This window comes from Diceros bicornis, chromosome 7, assembly GCF_020826845.1.
Source record: "Diceros bicornis minor isolate mBicDic1 chromosome 7, mDicBic1.mat.cur, whole genome shotgun sequence".
NCBI classification, from domain to species: domain Eukaryota; kingdom Metazoa; phylum Chordata; class Mammalia; order Perissodactyla; family Rhinocerotidae; genus Diceros; species Diceros bicornis.
In genome coordinates this window covers 62,391,548-62,401,680 of record NC_080746.1, presented here as the reverse complement: position 1 = coordinate 62,401,680, position 10,133 = coordinate 62,391,548, and the positions used below count along the sequence as shown (strand labels likewise).

The 10,133-nt window shown below is 38.9% G+C and overlaps 1 pseudogene; it reads right to left on the bottom strand.

The window, feature by feature from the left end:
• Nucleotides 1–956, bottom strand: LOC131409081 (olfactory receptor 52B4-like; annotated as a pseudogene).
• Between the last annotated feature and the right edge of the window lie 9,177 nt (nucleotides 957–10,133).

The following is a 10,133-nucleotide window of genomic DNA, read 5'->3' as shown; positions in this document are numbered from 1 at the left end:
TCAGTTCTTAAACCAAAGTGATTTCTGCTTTGTAAACAACATGCAAATCACCTGCTCTTGGATTTGCTTGGTCTTGATCCCATAAATTATGGGATTCAGCATAGGTGGAGCAAGCATGCAGACATTAGACAATAAGATATGGATATGAGGTGGAATGTGGTGTCCAAACAGCTGAGTAAGGATTGTGAAGATTCTAGGCCCATAAAAGAGGATGATGACGCAGACATGGGAGCCACATGTGTTAAGAGCTTTGTGGTGAGCATCTTGGGAAGTCATGTGGAAGACAGCACGGAGAATCAGCACATAGGAAACAAAAATTATCACAACATCTAAAACTACTGTTAACATTAGGATGGAAAACCCATACCAGATGTTCACTCGAATGTCATTACAAGCATATTTGGCCAAGCCAATGTGTTCACAAAAGGTATGTGGAATAATATTATTTTTGCAGAAAGTCAATCTTTTCAAAGGAAATATTATGGGCAAAAGTGTACAATAACTTCTCAGACAGATAGTCACACCAATTTTCCCAATCAATGCATGTGTAAGAATAGTGGTGTATCTCAGTGGGTAGCATATGGCAATGTAGCAGTCAAATGCCATCACCAGTAAGATCCCAGACTCAGAGATGAAAGTGCAGTGGATGATGAAGAACTGAGTGATGCAGAGATTCAGGGAGATCTCCCCAGCCCACAACCAGAAGATGGCCAAGGTACCGTGCACGTGGAGAGGATAACGTCTGCTCCAGCCAGCATGCAGAGGAAGAGGTACATGGGTTCATGGAAGCTGCGCTTTATGAGGATAATGAAAATGAGCAGGCCGTTCCCAAACAGGGCGATGACATAGGAAATGAAGAAGGGGATGGAAATCCATCTGTGCTGGTCCTCAAGGCCAGGGATGCCCAGCAAGTAAAAGACCGTGTGGCTAACACCAGTGTGGTTTAAGGGAATCATATCGGAAGCAGATGATGTTGGACCTAACGTCCTATTCACAGAGAGAGGAAAATACGTATTCTTTTAAATATATTCTTAAGAGGAATTATACTAATATGCTTTGTGAGGACACCAGGAGCTTTTGGCAAATCTCATACTCTCCATCTTTTTGAACATGCAAATAATAGAAAATATGCAAAGATGACAGGATATGGTCTGTGCCCCAATGAGTGACAGTCAATTACACTTGTCTCCCACTAATCAAAGTAGAAGATATTATTGTATGTATTTTACTTTCAAACAGAGGATTGTGAATACACAGAGGAAATCATTATGCATGTCTGAGAGGGCTGTAACAAGATGACACTTGAACTTGACCCTGAAATTGACTAGTTTATCATAAGTGAAGAATGAAAAGAGAAGGGAAATAGTATAAGGAAAGATGAATATACAGATCAATGCACAATGTATTCATGAAACATTTCCAGAGTAGGATGACAGGTGCATAGGGAGTGCATAGGGGTTGTACAAGCAGATTTTACTGATTATGAAGGGCCTTGATCACAGCTTCACACTTAGACTCTCTGCTTTACACAGCAGGCAGCCAGCAGATATCTTGAAGTCAGTAGTTTGAATAATTACTCTACTTTAGAATGATTCCCCTGGAGGTTTATTGGAGCAGTAATTGACTGAAGAGGCTGGATGCTAAAAGGCCAGTCATATTCCAGAAATAGAATGGATCTGAATGTAATAAAGTCACTGAATTAAACTAATATTTATTAAGCGTTGTTTTATGCTACGGCTTGTAAAATGCACATTGTATGTAACATTTTATATATTCTTCACACAGGGAGTAGACATCCACTCTAGGAAGTGGGTATTATCTCCACTTCACACCTAAGGAAAGTGAGACTCAGAGAATACAAATCACTTGACAAATTTCACAAAAAACAATTGATAGAAATGAGTTTGAAATCTCTACCTTCACTATACACAGTTTGCTCACCTGTGAAGAGGGTCAAGAGACCTTCTGGAGGTAACATAGACAGGGCTTGTGTGGCTGAGGGGAGGCACTCCTCGTGCTCACACTTAGGGAGCTAAGCTAGAAATGACTGGAATTGGAATATGAAAGGCATTACTGCTGGAGTGGGAGGTGTTGCAGTACTTGATCCTTGGAAGATTCTTCTGGTGATAGAAATTAACGTGTGATTTCATCATTTACTTCCTAGTATACTTTTGTTTATTTATTAGCTTAATCATTCGCAAGCATATGTCGAGCAGCGACCATTTTTCAGGCATTATGCCATGCGCCTGAGTCCTAACTGGGCTTTTGGTTTGAGAGAATGGTGGATATGTAAGCAGATGAGTTTAGTAGAACATTCCAGGTGTAATGGGCTCAGAGGGCACCTTCTGAGAAGACAGCCATGCCCAATCCCATTTTCATCAGAACGAAGAAATGGACCAGACTATAAAATACCCTCTTCATGGGGTTTCTGAGGATACTAAACGAAGGGGCATCTTAAAACATCTATCTCAGTGGCTCATCTTAGCTCAGTGGCTAATATGTATCTTACGCTCATTGATATTCTTTCTTCCACTCCAGTCACCCTCTTGATGTCCCTGATTTTCCTTTCTGGAGAGGAAAATTGGCTCCTACTTCTCAGATCTACTGAGATGCCCTGGCTGCCTCCCCAAAACCCCATCTAATGGCTGCTTGGGGCAGGCGACCACAGTTCCCTTCCGTTCCTTGGGCTTCATTCGTGTTTTTCCAAGAGGGGTCTGTAGTCTAAGTAAATTTGTTTTCTATTTTCTTATCTTTAGTCTAATGATTAGGGTACTTGCCATTTATTGGATCCCTTCCCTTTATCTATTACCCTTCTGTAACCTCCGTCCACCCCATATACTTTCAACCTCCCTTCCCAGACCTCACTTTCTACTTCTGCTATAACCAATCACATTGGTGCCTCTGGTCTTCACTATCCTGTGTCCACATATATCAATAGCCTCCAAGAGTCTTGTCACCTCTGGCTTGTCTGGGACATAATCACAGTCCAGTTCTTACCTTGAACTTGGAATATCCCCACCCTCAGATGTCTAATTCTTACCAGCCTTAGGTTGAGTCGTCAGGGACAGACAGACACAAGATCTGTAATAAAATTCAGCCTATGAAGGGTCAGGGGTAGGGATGTTTATCCTCTTTTGTGGAACCCTTGAGGGAAGCACTTACACCGAGGGCTCCGGGGATGGAGCTGTCTCCACCAGCCTCCCCCTCTTCCCAAACGGACTGAGTCCCTAAAACTATTTGCCATCTCCCTCTCTTCCTCTTGACCCTCTTCTGTCTTGCTTCTCTCAAGATGCTTTGATATAAAAGCCTTTTCCACCTAATCTAGTCTTACTACAGCCTCATTTTAATGGATGTTAAACTCACTTTTAACAGGAATATTAATATTTATACTTAATATGTACCAATGATTTGTAAAGTTTTGTTCTTCATGAAAAAGGACTACACTAAAGTTATATTCATAGCTGAGGTTTTCATAAGTTTCAAATTTCAGAGTCATGGATAATGATGTTTAACTATTGCCTAAGGATATAGACACATGTATAAACCCTTAACATGCTTAACAGTTAGTAGAAGAGGTGTGAGTCTTGATTACCTTGGACATTTATATTTCATGCCTCTGCCTCCTTTGGCTGCATTTAAGATTTTTCACTTTATCTTAATTTTCAGTTTGATTGTAATGCACCCAGGCATAGCTTTATTTGTTTTTATCCTCTTTGAGGTTCACTGAGCTTTTTGAATCTGTAAATTTATGATTTTTACCCAATTTGGAAAATTTCAGTAATTATTACATTCAAATTTTTTTCTGTCCCATTCTCTCTGATTTCATTTTGGGACCCCCAACTATACGTATGTTAGACTTTCTACATTGTTCCACCAGTACCTGAGGGTCTCTTCAATTTTCTTTTTTCTATTCTTTTTCTCTCTTTTCTTTAGTTGCATAATTCTCTTGATAAATCTTATGGTTAATTACTAGAAGCATGATTACCTTGGTCAAAGGATAAATGCATTTGTAGATTTGTTAGATATTAAAGATTCCCTCCATAGTGGTTGTACCATTTTTCATTGCCACTAGCAATGTATGAGTGCTTTTTTTCTCATAATCTTGCCAGCAGAATATGTTGTCCAGCTTTTGAACATTTATCAATCTAATAGTTTGTAAGTATGGCTGACCGTCTGCAAAAATGGCAGCCAATAATTCTTCCATCTGCTGCACACACATGCCATTCCCTCCATCATGAGGTACAGTCTGTTCTCCAGCCCCCTGAATCTGGGATGGCCTTATGACTTCCTTTGACTAATAGAATAGGGTTGAAGTGATGCTGTGTGAATTCTAGAGCATGTGGACCTTGCAACCTCCATTTTTCCCCCTTGAGGCCAGTAGCCATTTAAAAAGCTTAGGATAGACAGATGAATAAGACCACATGTGGCGAGATCACAATGAGGTCAATCAAAACACAACAGCTGACAACCATGAAGACAAGTGTTTTGCTTTACTCACTTCGTTATAGCCTAACCCTGAACTGTTCTTGGCATACTGTAGGCACACAATAAATATTTGTTGAATGAAATATGATTGAATGAATAAACTGATATATGAATGACTTCAGTCGCTGGGTGTAACTTTTAAGGTGCTTGAGGTACCATAAAGCCTGGTGATTCCCCAATAAGGGACAGTTGGTAGAGTTTCAGAATGTTTGATTCGTGTCGGATGATGCCAAGGGATGGGATTTGGGAGCCTGTCACTATTCAATTTCAGGGAGGAGTTTCCCAAGATTTCCACCTCAGCATGGTAACTGAGGCAAGTAGGCATTTTGTGGCAGGCCAGCTTTCCAGCAATATTTCCTATTTCATCTTTCATAACTGTTCCTCAGGCACAGCACGTAATTAATTCTTCACCCTCCCGTTGTCATGCCATGCTCTTCTACTACTTTAGGGTCCTTATCCTTGTTGATCTTTATGCCAAAATATGCTATTTCTTTGACTGACTGGTGACCTTGTACTCAGATCTCAACAACCATCTGGAATCTTAGCTCCTTCATGGAGCCTGTTATAACCATCTTTCACAGTAAGTAGTTTAAACTGATACTTTCTTGATGAGAAAACAACATACCCACATTCCTCTTACAGAGATTTATAGTATTTATCATATTTCAAACAAAATTTTGTGGTTGCAAAATATGCTAATTTATGGAAGACTCATAATTTACCTAACCATTTCATTATTATTTTTAAAATTTGTAATAATTTTTAATTGTGGTAAAATATATATATCATAAAATTTACCATCTTGACATTTTTAAGTGTACTGTTCAGTAGTATTAAGTATATGCACACTGTGCAACCAATCTCCAGAATTTTTCATCTTGCAAAACTGAAACTCTACACTAATTAAACAACTTCCCATTCCACCCCCGCCCACCACTAGCCACTAGCAACTGCCATTGTACTTTCTGTCTCTATGAATTTGACTACTCTGTCTCATATAAGTGGAATCATACAGTATTTGTCTTGTGACTGGCTTATTTCACTTATCATAACGTCCTTAAAGTTCATCCACGTTGTAGAGTGTGTCAGAATTTCCTCCCTTTTTAAGACTGAATATTATTCTATTGTATGTATATACCACATTTTGCTTATCTATTCATCCACAGATGAACACTTGGGTTGCTTCCATCTTTTGGCCACTATGAATAATGCTGCTATGAACATGGGTGTACAAATATCTCTTCAAGACCCTGCTTTAAATTCTTTTGGATACATAACCACAAAAATGTACAAGACCCACACATTGAAAACTACAAAATATTGCAAGAGAGAGAAAAAAAACAAAGAAATGGAAAAATAGACACGGTACATGGATCAGAAGACTAAATATTGATAAGATGCCAATTCTTACCGAAACTGATCTACAGATTCACTGCAATCTCAATCAAAATTATAGCAGACTATTATTTAGAAATTGATAAACTGATTCTAACTTATATATGGATGCAAAAAACCTAGAATAGGCAAAGCAAATTTGCAAAAAAACAACAAAGTTAGAAAACTTATACTACCTTATTTCAAGACTTATTATGAAGCCACAGTAATCAATATATACAGTATTGGTGCCAAGATAGATAAGTAGATGAACGGAAAAGAATAGAGAATCCAGAAACAGACTCACACGTATATGATCAATTGAGACATAACAAAGGTACAAAGCCAATTCAGTGGAGAAAGGATAGTCTTTTCAAAGATAGTGCTGGAACAACTGGATCCAAATATACAAAGAGATGGGATTTTGATCCACACTTTGCACTATTTAAAAAATGATCTCAAAGTGGATCACAGACTTAACGCAAAACCTAAAATTATAAAATTTCTAGAAGAAAACTAAAGAGAAATTGTTTGTGACCTTTGGTTAGGAAAGATTCCTTAAATAAAACACCAAAATCATGATATATAAAAGAAAAAAATTGTGAAGTTGGACATCATCAAAATTAAGAACTTCAGCTCTTTGAAAGATTGTTAAGAAAGTGAAAAGGCAAGCCACATACTGGGAGAAGATATTTGTAAATCATATATCTAATGAGGGACTTATATCAAGAATATATAAGAACTCTCAATAAGAAGAAAATAAAAAAAATATTTATTGGCAACTCAATAAAAAAACAAGCAAAAGATTTGAGGAGATGTTACCGAACCAAGTGGGCTCACTTCCTGATGAGTTAAATAAGACTCTACACCAGTGGAAGTTGTCTCACAAAGTAAAATGTATTTGCAGCAAACAGGAGACCATGAAGAATCATTTCCAAAGTCATGGCATCCCCGAACAAAGGCAAGCAGGAACTCTTATTTGGTTGGGGAATGAATATTCATAAGGGAGGAGCTGGTATTTGTTTGCACAGGCTCAGTTGGAGAACATGCTTCCACATAATGAGGCCTAAGCTCCTCCTGGAGAGATTTTTGCATTAAAAATAGGGCAAAGGTCATGGGCATAGCTCTTATGTTGAGGCTTGGTCAGTTTCAGGATGGCTAGAGGTTACATCTTCCTTGAGTGCCTCACTTGGTCAGTTTCAGGATGGCTGGTGCTTCCAAACCCACTTTTGAGTTTCCTGAGGCACCTAGTCGGTGACAGAGACACTTCACCAAAGAAGATATGCAGATGGCAAAAAAACAAACAAAAATCACACAGGAGAAGATGCTCAACATCGCTAGGCATTTGAGAAATGCAAATTAAAGACAATGAGATAGGTCACTACACATCTGTTAGAATGTCTAACATTAAAAACAAACCAAGCCAAGTCATGGCCAGGATGTAGAGCAACTGAAGTCTCATACATTGATAAGGCAGATGTAAAATGGTATGATCACCTTAGAAATAGTTTCGCAGTTTCAAAAAAATTGATATACCTCCTACATAGCCCAGCTATTTCAGTACTACTAAATATTTACCCAAGTAAAGAAAGCATATGTTTTTTGGCAGACTTTTACAAAAAATATTTATAACAACTATATTTGTAATAGCCCAAAACTGGAAACAACCCGAATTTCCATCAACAGGAGAATGGATAAGTTGTTGCATAGCCAAACAATGGAATACTATTAGGCAACAAAAAAGGAATGGATTCTTGATATAAGCAACAACGTGGCGAATGAAAGAAACTAGACAATAATACTGAATGATTCCATTCTAGAAAATGCAAACTACAGTGACAAAAAGCAGAACAGTGGTTACTAGAGGATGGGTGTGGGGTGCACAGGGACAGAAAGGAGGGATTACAAAGGGGCAGGAGGAAACTTTTGAGGGGGGTAGACATCTTGATGGTGATAATAGTTTCACAAGTCAAAACGCATCAAATTGTACACTTTAAATATGTACAATTTACTGTATGTCAATTATATCACAAAAAAAGATGCTAAAAAAAAAATCCTTTAAATTCAAATCAAAAGTAAATGCCAGCTCTAGCAAGCACAGGCTTGTTGAGAAATGTTAGGGTAACTATACCTCTTGCCTAGAACTCCGATGAGAGCATCACTCTTCCCCTGCTCTCTTTATGAACTTTAGGCTATAGGATGGAATAAACATAGCCCCAGAAAAAATGCTGAGATCCTGGGTCTTCTGTAATGAGGAAGAAGAGTTGCTTAAAGTTCCAGGCACTCCTTTTAGTGTCCCGTATAACAGACCATTAGGTCTCCACAAAAATCTGCATTTTCCTTCCTTTGAAATTTGATTGTACATAACTGCATACAAGAAGACATTTTTACAATCTTCCTTGCAGTTATGTGTGGCCACATGGCTATTCTCAGCAACAGAAAGGGAGCAGAAATTATGAGTCCTGTATATGAATTAAGGTTTTAAGAAGCAAATTGCCTCCCCAGTTTTCTTTACCCTTCTGCTGGCTTGATGCTAATGACACTACTGTCCTAGTGGATGGCAGAGCCCCAAATGGAAGAAAGCTTGGTCCATAAATCCCAAAGGGAACAGTGCCACTCACCCACTGGTTACACTCATGTTAGATTTTTACATGAATGAGAAATTTTTTTTAGTATTTGATCCATTAGACATTTTGGGGTTTATTTTTCATAGTAGTTTAGCTTTACTGCATTTTACCAAAAATGTCAAGGCCATAGGCCTGTGCCCAGACTCCCCCAAGAGAAAGTCAGGGCTGTAAACTCATTCTAAAGTTTAAATTCAAAGAACAATCTTCTAAGTTCTCTCCAAATCTCAGATTGGGCAACCTTCCCCAAATCTCACCTACAGAATCTCAGCAAATACCTTGGCTTTTCTTATTATCCAAGGTCATTCACTGGATACCTCCACAGGTAGAGGACAGCTGGGCTAACTCCTTTTGCCTGGAACTTACTACATGGGAAAATAAGTGGGAAGGGAGCAATTACTCAGATTCTCTTTTACAATCATCTCTCATCCCCCAACTTCCACCAGCTCCATGGGCAGTTTGCCTGCTGTATCTCCTTCCATATTGCTTCCAATTGAATCGCAGAACAGGACGAGGAGTATACATTTGGCCTCTGGTCTCCCACAAATTTGATCTCCCAAATGAAACCATACCCTAGAGCAAACCAGTGCTGCACTTTTACTGTAACCTGTACTTCATCTCACCAGACACCAGAACTGCGCCCTGAGGATGAACTAGTACAGCAGTCCTCCCTTATATGCAGGTGGGAAACGTCCCAAGACCCCCAGGGGATGCCCAAAACTGGGGATAGTATGGAACCCTTTATATACTATGTTTTTTCCTAATGAGCTTAATGGGTGGGTAGTGCATACAGCATGCTTACCCTGGACAAACGGATGATTCACATCCTGGGCCAGATGGAGCAGGACATCACGAGATTTCATCCCACTACTCAGAAAGGCATGCAATTTAAAACTCATGAATTGTTTATTTTTGGAATTTTTCATTTAATATTTTCAGACCTCAGTTCACCACGGTCACTGAAACTATGCAAAGTGAAACTGCAGATAAGGAAGGGAGAACTTCCGTATTTCGTCAAACCGTGAAGGAACTTCAAGTGTCCAACAGACTGAGGGCTAAAGGCAGGGACCAGACTAGGCAGTCATATTCTCTGGCACGATCCCTTTCTACGATCTTCCAAATTGTAAATTTCTAGATATGTTGAGATCCTCTTCTCTCTGTCATTACCTTCTACAAAAATGCCTCAGAGGGGTAGAGGGTCTGTGTAGAGATAAACATTATCTGCCTTACACGAGGGCCCCCTCGGGGATGGAAACTGCCTTACAGGAAGAGCTGTCTGACAGAAATATAATGAGCCACATATTTAATTTTAAATTTCCTAGCATATACATCAAAAAAATGGAATAAAACAGGTGAAGTTAATATATATTTTATTTAATCCAATATATCCAAAATATTATCATTGCAATCTACAATATAAAAGTTATTAATAAGATATTTTGTATTATTTTTTGAACTAAATCCTCAAAATCTGGTGAGCATTTTACACTTACAGCACATCTTAGTTCAGACTAGTCACATCTGAAGTGCTCAGTAGCCACTGGTGGCTCTTGGCTACCATACTGGACAGCTAGCTCTAGTCAACTCCTTGATATTCCTTTCCACCCTCACATCCACCTCATAATTTCTTTTACAGTTGGCTCAAGAAGC